Below are 14309 nucleotides of genomic sequence, written 5' to 3'. Positions count from 1 at the left end.
GGAACAGCAACAACAAAAAACAACAATCTTTCGACGTTTACAGTCAATCATACTTTAACCTTCGTTTACTGCACTCATAGCCGTATTTCGTAACTATAAAGCCCCTCATTTACTTCTTAGTATCAAAGTGCAATTTTTATAGTACTAATTCTAAATTGCTAAAATGTATTTGCGTTTTAAAATGTTTGAAATTGCCTCAGAAAATTAAAATCATATTATGACTTGTACGTTGGTGATATGGTTAATTAATTTGGACTATAATTCCATTTTAATCCCCAGCTAACTTCACTATCTTATATTGAGAAAAGTTGTTTCATGAAATGTTTATAAGTATAAAACTTTTTAACTTAGTGAATAAGCATTAAAGACAAATTTGTTTGTCTGCAACTCGTGTTTTTGATATTAGCAGCATAGGGCAATTTCGATAATTCAGTCACAGGGTAACTGGCGACACCGCCTGGCGACTTTAAGCTAATTTTAGAATTTGTGTAAATCTTTAAATGTAGATAATAAGAAACGAACATGTTTTATGGGACAAAACAAATATTACAACATTACACGTTATTTAGTGTAGATAATAAGATTTTTAAAATCTTATGAATTATAATTGAGAATATTAACTATGAATAAACAACTTAAAGTGTGCTAAGTTGTTCCTCATTTGTTTTGTGATGTTTTATTAATTTTAATTCAAAATAAAATAGTTCCTCGTCCAGCCCTCTGCACCGCCACTGAGCATGGTGTTATTCTAGTTTATAATTCTTATTGGGCAAACAGGTTAAGTACTTTATGCTAATATAATTAATAGTTTTATCTCTAATTAATTGTAATGTTAGTAATTCACGTTATCAAATTTGGTTAGCAATGTTCTTCATAATTTAGATTTTGTGAAAAATATCTTGAACGTTTAAGACTTAAGTTATAATATTAACGTCTTAAGTGAACTTTTGCTTATCAATAAACAAGACAGTAGGTTGAGTAACTAAAGGCTAAATACTAGGTTTAAACTAATAACTAACGGCAATATTTTAATTATATAAAAATTGGCGTTCTGAATTGTGTAGTTGATGGTGAAGAAGTAATAATGTATGTTAGAGATGTAAGTTAGTATTGATAAACATTTATAGTGTTGTTGTACAAATGTTATTTTGATTTACTAACCCCTATTTTTTTGTTACATATATATCTTAAAAATTGACAATTCGGTGAAACTTTGAGTTTGAGCATGCAAAGTGTAATTAACAGCGTTAAGGGAAAGGCTCTTGGGGTAGCAGAGTTTTTGACACCTGTTTTGAAGGTAAGTAGTTTAAGTAGTGAATTTAACTTGTACTACAAGTTGTAGTTGTAACTTGTAGGGCATTAATTTAATGTGAAAATCTGTCACTACTTTTGGAAAATTTAAGGTCTAACTTAGGAAAACGTTTGAAGAAATGTCCAATATTTCTAAGCAGTAATTAAATATGATCTTTTTTTTTCAATTACTATGTATAATTTACATATAAATAATAATTAATACAAATAAATTCTGGATGTGCAAAAATACGTTGTTCATCAGATGTTTTCTCAAGTATAAGTTAATCAAATGTTTTTGCACAGAAGTACAGTTTTAGATTTTAAGTTTAAAATAAAGATTTTAAAACTTGTAATGCTGATACTACTTTATCATGGAAGTATAGTTTTATTGTTACATGACAATTATTTAAAAGGTTGAGAAAAGTGATGCAGATTCCTGCTGTTTAGTTATTGCTTTGTAAACAAATTGATTGTTTACATTCTCAGGTATCAAAGTTCAATAAAACTGGAGTGGTAACTCCTGAAGAGGTAAGTGTTCCTTTTTTTTTACAAAATCTGCCAGACATCTAAATTACAAAGTTAGTTGTGTGTTTGACAAGATTCTTCTTTTAGTGATTTAATAAATAAGTTTATATAAATAAAAAACAATTTTACTGTTTTGGGGTCAAGTTTCTTAAGAATACAACAAAGGAAGAAGTAATTGTCCTTTAGTTTATCAAGGTTATTCTTCACTTATAACAAAATCAAACCAAATGTCAGAACCAAGTTAAATATAACCCCTCACATCCATGCATATTTAAGAGAAGTTTAAGAAAATTGAAATTAACAATGCATACCACACCATTAGGCAAAAAATTCTACAAGGTAATCCTTAACCAAAAAATAATTTTATTGGAAACAAGTCTGAGTTGTAATCAACATTGAAGTTTGTATTTTCAATCATTTTAATTTTTCTACTCCAACACACCATCTATTGGAAAATTGGCCATACTCTCAGAATTTCAACTGATGATACAGGGGGTTAATTGTAGTTTATTTTAATGATTTGCTTAAAACATTTGTATATATATATTTATATATATGTACTTAATCATTGATAAACTCCCAACTATTGGACCTAGTTAACTTGCAGTTGGAGAGATAATGAAAATTGTTCCCGAAAATAAATATTCATGCAGCAAGATTATTAAATGAAATAGAACCAAAGGGCACAAAACTGTTCTACTGAAGTATAGGAACTTTTTCAAATAGCAGAGCATTTGGAACAACAACCTGGAACATCATTCTTATATTTTTTAAAGTATGATTAACCTCAGAACTGATTGTGTTTGATAATAACACTTCTTTTAATAATTAATTTGTAATAGTTAGAAAATCATAAGAAGGGAAAACAAAGTATAATAACAGATACAAAGACAATGTTTAGGACAAAGAGCATTTAACATGTGTTAAATGCTCCATAAAATTCTGAAAACAAGGTACATTGCAGAATCAAGACATACAAATAAAGTAAAATCCAGATATTATAAAGTTTAGAAAAAAAATGATTAGTTGAATCTATGCATATACAAAACTTGAAGTAAATTGGAGTATATAATCAAAACATTAATTTTATTATGAAAGGAAGAGTAAGGTAAACTAAGAAAATGAAATATTTATGTAGCAATGTTGTTAAATAAAGTAAAACCAAAGACAACAACATGTTGAAGAAGAAAGCCTTTAATGTTGTCTGTGGTAGCACAAGAACTTCCACAGCAGAGAATTTGGAACAACAGCTGGCTCCAATACCATACTTTCAAACAATCTGGAGCTACACCTCAGTGTTGAAAGACTGATTGTTAAATGACATTTAATTTTTCAATATATATGACTTCACATGTATCTTTATATGAACCATGAATGAAAAATTTGATCCTGACAAAGTTATATTCAATTATTTACAAGTCAGTAACACTTTAGTTTTGATCCCTACTCTGAAATTTGAATATTCAAACATTCTTTTTAATTTGAAAATTGCCCACAGAACCTTTATGTTTTTTTTATCTTTACAAGCTCAGAATATGATTTGGTTGTTAATCTCATGAAAACCAAATTGAAAGACATTAGTCTTTTTTTTTCCTAAGTTAAATTTAATTCCTGTCATTTTGCATCTCTTCTTAAACATGCTCTTTAATGTTTCTAAAATTATCATTTTTACATATCCAAACAAATGAAATGGCATTATTGTTTTAAAAACATTTAGGGTTGTTTTCAAACATTCAAAGATAGTTCTAAACAGTTGAAGGTCTATCAGATGGCATTCAAGCAGTGTCAGATTTTTTTTTCTCTTTTTTTTCTTTTTAACTGAAACTATTTGACAATGTTTGAATAGAACTACACTTTAAATGTCATTTGCATGAAAAATTCAATCTTTAGATTCATATAATGACCATTACTTAATGAAAGTTGTATTTAAAAAAAAAAAACATGTACATCACAAAAGCATTTTACATAGCACAAAAGGATACAGGTAAGGCTGCATTGCTTCAGTAAAATGTACTAAATTCCTGGTGTACAAGATATGAAAGAAGTTTTATGCTAGAATAAGTATCAAACTTAAAATCTATGCTAACACTAATAATTTTAATGTTGAAAAAAGACCACTTGTCCTCCTGAAGGCATATGTTTAATTAATCAACAATTTTATGTTAAAAAGACTTACAGTTGATCTGCTTGGAGTAGTGACTGTTAAATAAAAGATTGGTTTTACTTGTGTCAGTTGAAGTTCTTTCAGTTGGCAACAATAGGGTGCTCTTGCAGTGCAAGCTTACTGTATGTAGCTATGTGAGTATTGCACATAACATCAACTATATGTTCATAAAATCCTTTTTTAAAGTATAAAAACATGATTACTGTTCTATATAACATATCTTTAAACTACATATGAATGTACTTTGTTTATATGTATTACTATAAAATATGAAGGTTTTCAGTCATATACAAAATAGTAGTTATTGTGATATCATCAGTACATTTTGCAAAGTAGTAATTTCAAAGGTTCATATCTTCATTCACTAATATGTTCTGAACATTAAAAAATCCAAAATCTACTCTTTGTCACAGCTCTAAAAAATTAGTGTATTACAAAAATTAACTACTTCTTTAATATCTATTACAGCATTTCAAATTGGACATTAACTTACTAACATAATTATAAAAAAGAAGAAGAAATCCACTAGTTTTCAAAAACCTCTAAAGATAAGAAAAAATATATCAACACTTATCACAGTCAAGTGTCATACAGGACCAAACCAGGCATTCTTTATGGCATTCCCAAAGTGCTTTAGCTCCAGTCCTTTCAAATTATTCTTTTCATCTGCTGAAATGTGTAGTTATAACCTCATGAAATTTCTTGCTGCTATTTTTAAACCCATTCATCTACTGGAACCTGTAATTATAACCTTGTGAACATTTTTGTTGCTATTCTTAAATCCTTTCATCAATTGGAAACTGTAATTATAACCTTGTGAAATTTTTTGTTGCTATTTCTTAAACCCTTTCATCAGTTGGAACCTGTAATTATAACTTCAGTAAATGTATTGCTGCTATTCCTATTCCCTTTTATATACTGGAACCCTGAACTATAAATTAATGAGATTTCTTTTTGCTCTTCTTGTACACCTAACTTCTAATGAATTGCCCTCAAGTGGCTCATCAGTAAGTCTTTAGGCTTATAACACTAAAATCTGGATTTCAATACCTGTTGTATGTACAACACAGCTACCACATCGTATAGCTTTGTGCTTGACTACAAACAAAACAAAAATCTAATAAATTTATATTATGGACTCTTTCACATTTTCTACTGAAAGTAAAAACAAAGTCTCTGTCCAGCAGTAAGTTAGTTTGGATATGGATCTCTGAGAAACCAATATTCCCCTGTCTGGAATCTTAAAAATACTTTTCACCCATTGTTTTCTAACAGACAGTCTTCCACAAATTTCTAACTCTCATCATAAGCTTAATTATTTCATCTGTAACGGCATGTTACATGCAAAGTAGATGGTGTCATTATCGATTCTTCCTTTGGACCAACTTTGGCCTTTAGTTTTCTTTGTCAAAATAAATGCACATGGTTAACCAACTGCCTGAATGAAATGTACATTACCTTTTTATAATTCTTTATATCTTAAAGAAACATTTATTGGGCTGTATACCAATTATGACAGCTTGTTACTTTCAACTCTAAACTGGTTGTTTCTTTTAAACAGGTTATTTAATCTTTGTTGTAGTTACACCAATCTACACAAAGATTATTTTTGTACACAACCTCTTGAAAAAAAGGTAGCTACCCAACAAACTTTCAAAATAACAGTTTCTTATGCAAGTTCCTTAGCAAGATTCTGACCTATTTAAAGAGTCGTAATAAACTATGCATGTCTTCAAATTTAATTTTATTATATGTGTACCTTTTCATGAATTCTGAAAGTTTTCTGATTGATAAAAAAAAACTATCCCCAGAGTCAACTTTTATTTATCTTAAGACCAAGTTTTGGAATTAAAAACTTCTTTCAATATAAAGGCCTACTACTGACACTCGTTCATTCATTATGTGTAAAAATTGTGTAATTCTTAGTGCATTCACAGCTTTTGGTGTATACATAGGACATTCCTCTATTCTTTATTAACATAAAATAGGACAACAAGGGACCATTTGATCCTTCATGTCAATTTTAACACACCCACTTTGAGAGAAATACTAATTTAAACCCACCCTTTTTTTTGTCAGGAAATCATTAATTCCCCTTTTAAACTCGTTTAAAATGTCAGCCTCCACCTCTGTCACTGTCAATTCATTCCATAAGCCAGTCACCCTGTTAGAAAAATAAAGCTAACTTAAATGGACCCTAGCCTGTCATTTTCATATCTTAAAATTGTGTTCTCTTGTCCTGTTGTCTTTAGAATACAACACAATATTCCAGCAAGATTTCTTTCCTCATGTGTTATTTTTAAATATTTTTTCACCATCGTAAAAGTGGCATCTTTGATATCTCTCCATAAATAACTTGTAGCATTTATTCTTAATTTTGCATGATTTTTATAATCATTTAAAAATTATATTTAATATAATAGTAAAATGTTTTAAAGAAATCAATACATAAATGTAATTTCAAAAATGCAAATTATTTTCAAATTCAAAATTCTATTGTCGTTTTTTTTTTCCAGATGAAACTAATGTCATTTTTGCTTTAAAAATTGAGCCCTTTCTTACCATCATATAGTTACTTCATAGCTGAATGTTTGTGTGTTCATGTTTAGTATCTTAATGATAATTCCTTCGTATCACTTTATTGTTTACTAAGTTTTAATGTGTTTATTTATCAGTTTCCATGAGGTATTCATTAATTGTTTACAAGCTGTTTAATTTATTTTAGCAGGTGACCATTTACTTCATCACTGCCTAACATGGCAATTGGCAAGTGGGAACAATCGTTTATTGTTTACTAAGTTTAATGTGTTTATTTATCAGTTTCCATGAGGTATTCATTAATTGCAGGTGACCATTTACTTCATCACTGCCCAACATGGCAATTGGCAAGTGGGAACAATGCCAAAGAGAAAACCTACCTACCTCACGATAAACGGTTTCTTGTGACAAGAAAGTGTGAGTATAAGGGCAACATACTCTAAAATTGAAGTTCCCAACACATGAGCCAGGCAGTTTTCTGGAGCCCATTTTTAATTTAGAGAGGCTTAACTGTGGGCGTGGTATTAACTTTTCAATAGGTTTACCTCAGTCTTCCCAATTTGAAAAATTAGCTAACATTCTTTCCTATGTAGGGATGGATGTTGGTGGGGAATATAGTGCTGAGGAATTTATAAATGAACAGAAACTCATTTTTCGATGATGATTATGCATGGTGGGGGGGGGGGGGGGGTAATATAATCTAATTTTACTGCTATTATTATGGGGTTAATTCTGTTCCCACAAATGGCCATAGAAATATAATTTGCTGCTTATTAAGTATTGCAGATACTATAAAAAATGTAAATGGTTTACGGAACTAATATATTTTGTAGTATTTTGCTGTAAATTTGTTAAATTTTCCTAATTTCCTTTAACAAGTTTGATAAATATAATTTATATATATATTTGCAGGCAAATATATCACTCATATTTTGTAGTAGATTACCTAAATGTGATTTTCTAATAAGTCAGAACACAGCATACAATGCTTAAACTGTTAGTGTTGTCAGAAAGGAAAAGGTAATATTAATAACTGTTTATTTTAGGAAAAATATGAAATATTACAAAAGGTGTGACTATATGCATCTGATAGAAACTGCCTGTATTTTTGATAATTAATAGGTATGTAGCTAAATATGAAAAATACAAACACACAAATATCATTAGAAGGTTTGTCTTACCTTTTAAAAAAGGGCAGTTTTACTGAGAAACCCCTATTTGTCGGGGATCTATGCATTTGTCCACCACTGATTATTAAAAATGTAGTTTGAATATTATATTTAGTTATCTATGCTTGTTATTTTGTGTGTATTTATAGGTAGGTCTGATCTATGTTGGTAACTTACTTTGATTATGTAAATTTATTTTGATGAGAATTTGTATTTACATTTGCCTTGTAGGTTAGTGTGGAAAGTTTTTTAACTGGTCTGTGTATTATTTTCCATTTAACCTGTAAGATGGTAAACACTTTTAAATAATTTATGTAAAAGTATATAATATTAAAGAAAGCTCTAGGTTGTAAAAGGTGTCAGAAAAGTTCAAGGAACAAGCATATTCTGCTGCTTATTAAATATTGCAGATACTATGAAAGATGTAAATGGTTTATGAAAGTAACATATCGTGTAGTATTCTGCTGTAAATTTGTTATATTCTCCTATTTTCATTCAATAAATTTGGTAAATATAATTTAATATTTACAGGCATATAAATTACTCATATTTTGTAGTAGATTATCTAACAACCTAATAGGTGGTTAAAGAAAACAATTTTTTAATGAGCATTGTGTGTTCAGTTATGTCTATATTAACCTGAGGATTACTGGTGGATCCTGTTAGCTTTTTAAACAGATTTTTCTAAAGTTGTCAGTGAACTAAATTCCCCGTGGGTCAATATTTTTGTGGGTTACAGAGTCCCTAATAGCATGAGTCAAACAAAAAGGAAAAGAAAAAAATACCATCAATATTGCAGTTAATCCCAGTAACTATTGTTTGGATCTCCTGTGTATTTTACAAAGAAAATGAACAATTTCACACAATTTATTTTGGTCAGACCTTTACAGTGAGTGTTGTAACAGTCAAAAACATAAAGTTACTAAATATGTTGCAATATATGTACCCAAACAGTAGTGAACAGTATAAAAACAAGTTAGTAATTTGAAGGTTAATGGCATTAGTATGCATTAATATTTATAATTTACCACCTAGTGCCTTGTTATAAACAATGTAAACAGATTGAGTACTCAAAAGAACAGAAGGTAATTGAGGCTGAAGATGATGAAGGTGGTTGGATAGACACACACATCATTATACTGGTAAGTGACCATTACTTACATATGGCACACAAAAAGAAAATTAATAATAATTTGCTATCATTGTGGTGTAGGTGAACCTGGGCTTGTAGCTAATTCAGCAAATTATATGTGAACATCTTTGGTTTAAAAAAACAACAATTTGGATATACTCTTCTTAAAAACTTAAGGATCACATAGGTTACATGTTTCACTTCACACATAAAGTGCATTTTGAAGAAGACACTGTCATTTTTTCACAAGTGAAGTGTGAGGTTTCTAATATTATAAGATTGCATGTTCCAGATGTGTTTGATCAAATTCAGTTAAGGTTACTGTGCCGTCTAGGCTGTTAATGCAATACATTCTTGTTTTAGTAAGTCCTTTAGCTGCTGTTACTCTCTGTTATCTAGTGCTATCCCTCTTTAAGATGAACAGCAAGCCAACTTTACCTGTGAATGACTACAATAACTATAACTGTATGGCATTTCAAAAGTTTAGTATGCTACCAGTGAACCTGGGCTTACTATTCAATATGATGATGTACCACAGTCACTCAGTGAATTCATTCCAAAGTAGTCATACAACTCATCTTTTGCCATGTACTCCTCTGTATCTGCTGAAGCTGAGCCTGAATTCACACTTTGTTGTGTGAACCCCTGTTATTGCACCAACATCCTCAATCCCATCATTCAGCTCCACTACTGTCCATTTAATAATGTTGGGCTGTACTGAGTACACTTTGGGAAACACTTTTTTTTTATCAATAAACTGTTTTCTAACTTATGTGGTGATTAATGTGATAACTGCTTCCATCCCTACAGAAGTGAACGATGTTGTACATAAAAAAAAATAGTACAAAACGTTTATATAAGTGGACCGTATATAAAAGACAAACTTGATTATCTCATTAGAAGAATTTATCCTAATGCTAATTAGGGATGGGTGTTTTTTCTTACCAGCTATTAGAATGCAGAACATTTTTGAGCTCACATATAACTGCCTTATCTTCGTTTACAAATAACAATGCCCTAAGTGTTGTAGTTTACATATTAGCTTTACAAGATGTGTTTTGAGAGCAGGTCAGTGAATGTGTTAATTCTAGGAACTACAAAAGATCAAGTGTCACAAACTATAGTATATTTAGCTGTGTTTAAGGGATTGTCTATTTCTGATAATTTTACTTTGTAGTTGGTGCTGCGAAACATAAAAAACACTTACATAATAAGAAACTATTTCATTTTAACTTCAACTTCCTCAACACTACCTCTTAGCCAAGCTGCTGATTCACTTTTAAATCATAAGCTTTGACATATATTATTTTTTATTTTTGTGTAGAAACTAATATCTCTTATTAAAATTGAAATGCGTATAACTTCTTGACCTAGAATAATACTGTTAAGTACGAAAATTTTTTTCTACAAATCATTTTAGCTCCAGTATGTTAGCAAGATTCTGCATGTCTACTATATGAATATTTTGTGTTAAATGTCTTTATGTTTGATAGTGATTTTTAATGGAGTTGGTATTGTGTACGCAGCATGTGTATTTTATGTGATCTGAGAACTCCAACCTTTCCTTGTATATAAAGAAACCAACTTACATATTTTTTATACTGTCTTCTCTAAACTTTGAATTCTAGTCTCATAATGTAAACTAGTTTGGTAGCATGTAACATTTTTTTATATTTTTTTCAAGACTTTCATGTACTTGCCATCGTATGAAATAAAACTTTTTTTCTAGCTCTGTCATACAATTATTATTCTTGGACCATATTCCTGTTTTGTATGGTTAGAGATTGTTTGCCTTTATTACAGGAAGCATCAAACACTCCAGCACATCCAGGTAGAAGAGATGAGAATATAGATGCTGAAGATATGGATGCTTTTGTAGAAAGTGGAATGTTGGATAATGAGGACAAAGTATTAATTATCTGTAGACTTGTTATTAACATAAACAGCACCATTACTACAGTAAGATCTGTGCAAATAACAGCATAATTGGGTATGAATGAGCTGAAAATATTTCCATATTTTATGTTACTTTTAAGGGTATTTCACTAGCAAGGATCTGCAGGGGAATTTGTTAACATGATTTTCTTGTTCTTTGCTCCAACTTGTTATGAAGTTCACAGAGTTTGAAACAAAGATCATCATTTAACAAGTTATTAAATTATAAAAACTTCATCCTTTCATTGGCAAATTTGGATGTGATGATGCTAATAATTTTTTTAATCAGTAGTGAATGAGATATGGTGTGTCCAAGCAGCTGCATTATTGCTTTAGCAAAAAATTTTAAGTCTTTATTTCAGACACTGATTTTGCCATGGAGTATATAAACCTTTTCATTAATAGTCATTTTTCTTACACAAAATAGTTAGGTTTTATTTCAGAATACACTAAACAAAACTCATAATGTTAATTCTCTAACCATTGATTTTCAGTAATTTTCACAATTTGAGGTCTGCCAGTGGGTCAGTGGTATATTTACAGAGTTACAACACTAAAATCTGGGGTTTGATTCCCCACAGTGGACAGAGAACATACAGCCCATTGTGAGGCTTTGCTCTAAACAAACATCACAATACAAGGGACTTTTCATCAGTTGGCCTGGTCTCTTGACATAATATTTGTAGCAAACATAAATCTAAATCTGTGGGCATATTTTTGGTATTTTGATTAAATTAAAGTTATATCTAATAATAGCTGGAGATGGCTTGAATGGGTAATGAAGAAAAACTTTCAAGCCGTCTCCAGCCATTATTAGTCTCAAAGTGGGTTCCTTGTCATCGAATTTAAAGTTATATCTGTTTGTAATGTCTTTGCTACTAATATTAATATTATTTTGTTTTATTGTTTGTGTGTGTGTGTGTTAGTTTTGATTTATGCTTGTGTTATTTTAGTGTGTGTAGTGGAAGCTGCCATCTCAGTAAATGTATTTCAGTTTATGAATGTGTTATTCTAGAGTTTTTAATGAAAGCTGTCATCTTAGTAAATGTATTTCAGTTTATGAATGTGTTATCGTAGTTTATTTAATTGAAGATATCATCTCAGTAAATGTATTTTTGTGTCTGGATATCTTATTGTAGAGTTTTTAATGGAAGCTGTCATAGTAAATGTATTTCAGTTTATGAATGTGTTATTGTAGTTTGTTTAATGGAAGATATCATCTCAGTAAATTTATTTTTGTGTTGTTTGGAAGTAATGGAAGTTTTTATCTCAGTAAATGTATTTTGTGTATGGATGTGTTATTGTAGTGTATGTAATGGAAGGTTTTATCTCAAGAAATGTGATCTGAAAGATTGCATTTGCATTATACTAAACTTGTGTATATAATTTTTTCAGGCTACACTGGAATTACAAACATCTAAACCAAAAGACCAGGAAAAAGATGCTAGTATAATATATATGAGATAGTATAATATATGAGAGTATAATTGTGTCCACAAGAACGTATGATTTAAGTATCACGTACGATAAGTACTATCAAACTCCTCGCCTGTGGTTCTTTGGTTATAATGGCATCAGAAGAAATTTTTAATAATTATAAAATCTTTATCTTCAGATTTGCTTTTGCTGAAAGAATATGTACTTGATGCTGCAAACCAAAACAAATATGTTAAAATTGTAGCAGAAAATGTTTTAGGTTCTTTAAAAGTTTTGCCACTCTTTTTTTTTTATGTGATCTTACAACAATAACATTTTGCTACCATGTTACCATCAGTGCTTCCTTTAATATTAATGTTTTATGATAATATTTGTGAATTAAAATACCTGAGCTTGTTTCTCTTGAGATTGTGGAGCACATTGTTTAAATTAACAACAATTATTGTACATTTCAGGTCTTATTTTTAAGAATTTAAAAATTAAAGAAACAGAAATGCAACTCAAGTAAAAACCTTTTCTCTCTTTCCTGAAATGCAAAATATTATAGATCTTATTGTAATTTGCTGACATATGTATACACACAATATCCTGCATATGACAAAAGTGCATCAGAAGTTGTAAAATCCTGTTTTAAATTTCTTAAAAAATTCTCCCACCCATATTAAATTTATTAGGAAGAAAACTGTTTTACCCCACACTTTATAGTTGGTTCCCCGGTGGGCCAGCAGTAAGTCTACGGATTTACAATGCTAAAATTAGGGGTTCGATTACCCTCAATGGACACAGATAGCCAGATGTGACTTTGCTATATATAGATAAATAACATAACATAATACTTTGGGACAACATGGGACCTATTGGTCCATCTTGGCTGTTCCATCCTCAAAACTAAATTAAAATGATTAAAACAACAAAATAATTTTAAACCCATCCCTTTTCATTCATATACTTATCAAGCTTTTTCGTAAATTTAATGCCTCTACAACATCTGAAGGCAACCCATTCCAAAGACCAACCACCCTGTTAGAAAAATTAAACTGTCCAAGGGTAGATACAGGCCCAGGGTACACCCCCTGTTTTGAAAATTAAATCAAAATAATTGCAAAAATTGGATCTTTGAGGGGGGAAGAATGTAGTGAAATTTCATATTAAATTCAAAAAATAAAAAAAGCAATAACAACAACATCTAGCAAACATTATAACAAATCTAAGTAACCCATTTAACTCCTACCAAGGAAGTCCCAAAAATTCTTCGTTCATGTTCAGAATTGTTGTGCCTCCCAGTTTTCAATATCCTGGATCCGCCACTGCTGTCTTAGCTGAAGATGACTCCAACCTTATCCAAATTGATATTTGTGTCCCCTAGTGCTACTATTCTCACTGTTAAGTATGAAAAAAGATGATGCATCAGCACTATCAATTCCTTTTACAATCTTAAACATCTTAATCAAAACCCCCTAACTCTTCTCTTTTCAAGAAAAAAACAATTTGAGAGATTTCAGCCTCTCCTCATATGACAACCCCTTCCTCCCAGGCGCCATTCTAGTAATCTTTCTCTGAACCCTTTCCAACAATTCAATGTTTTTCCTAAGATAAGGAGCCCAAGACTGAACACAATATTCCAAATGTGGCCTAACCAGTGATCTGTACAATGAAATTATAACCTCTTTAGACTTGTATTCAATATTTAGTAAAAAAACAAAGAAAAAGCAAAATTTAATAACCCAGCCATCTCATAATCATCAGATACTAGCCTTCCTTTATCATCCCTCAAGGGTCCTACCCCATCCTAACATTTTGTTTACCCTTAATGTATAAAGAAATCCTCACTTTTAATTTTTACATTTTTAGCCAATCTCTTCTCATACATCATTTTTGATGTAGTAATTTCCTGTTTCACCAACTTTCTTGACCTTTGATAATCGTCTAAATCTCCTGTCATACCAGTCAATTTACATTTCTTACATTTATGATGCTTTTCTTTAATTTTATTTCTTATACCATTTGTGAGCCAACCTGGATTTTTTTTACTTGTAGCTACCCTTTTCTTTCTATAAGGAATATATTTACTTTGAATATTTAAAAATTTATCTTTAAAAAGTTTCCACATCTGATC

The 14309-nt window shown here is 30.2% G+C and overlaps 1 protein-coding gene across 12 annotated transcripts in view; it reads left to right on the top strand.

Moving 5' to 3' along the window:
- The first annotated feature begins 724 nt into the window (after positions 1-724).
- LOC106457328 overlaps positions 725-14309 on the top strand; it is a 51491-nt gene continuing 37906 nt past the window's right edge. The window contains exons 1-6 of one of the 12 annotated variants that reach the window (XR_002610135.1): positions 728-1297; positions 1780-1821; positions 6830-6937; positions 8725-8831; positions 10625-10780; positions 12152-12599. The gene's annotated coding sequence lies outside the window, so the exon portion shown is untranslated. Of the gene's footprint in view, positions 1298-1779; positions 1822-6829; positions 6938-8724; positions 8832-10624; positions 10812-12151; positions 12600-14309 lie in introns of those variants that run through there. The other 11 variants (XR_002610132.1, XR_002610134.1, XM_022383210.1 and 8 more) reach the window with 11 other exon arrangements.

The sequence above is a fragment of the Limulus polyphemus genome, unplaced genomic scaffold (assembly GCF_000517525.1).
Source record: "Limulus polyphemus unplaced genomic scaffold, Limulus_polyphemus-2.1.2 Scaffold317, whole genome shotgun sequence".
In the NCBI taxonomy this organism is placed as follows: Eukaryota; Metazoa; Arthropoda; class Merostomata; order Xiphosura; family Limulidae; genus Limulus; species Limulus polyphemus.
Note: the sequence above shows the minus strand (reverse complement) of the source record. Positions and strands in the feature narration are given on the sequence as shown.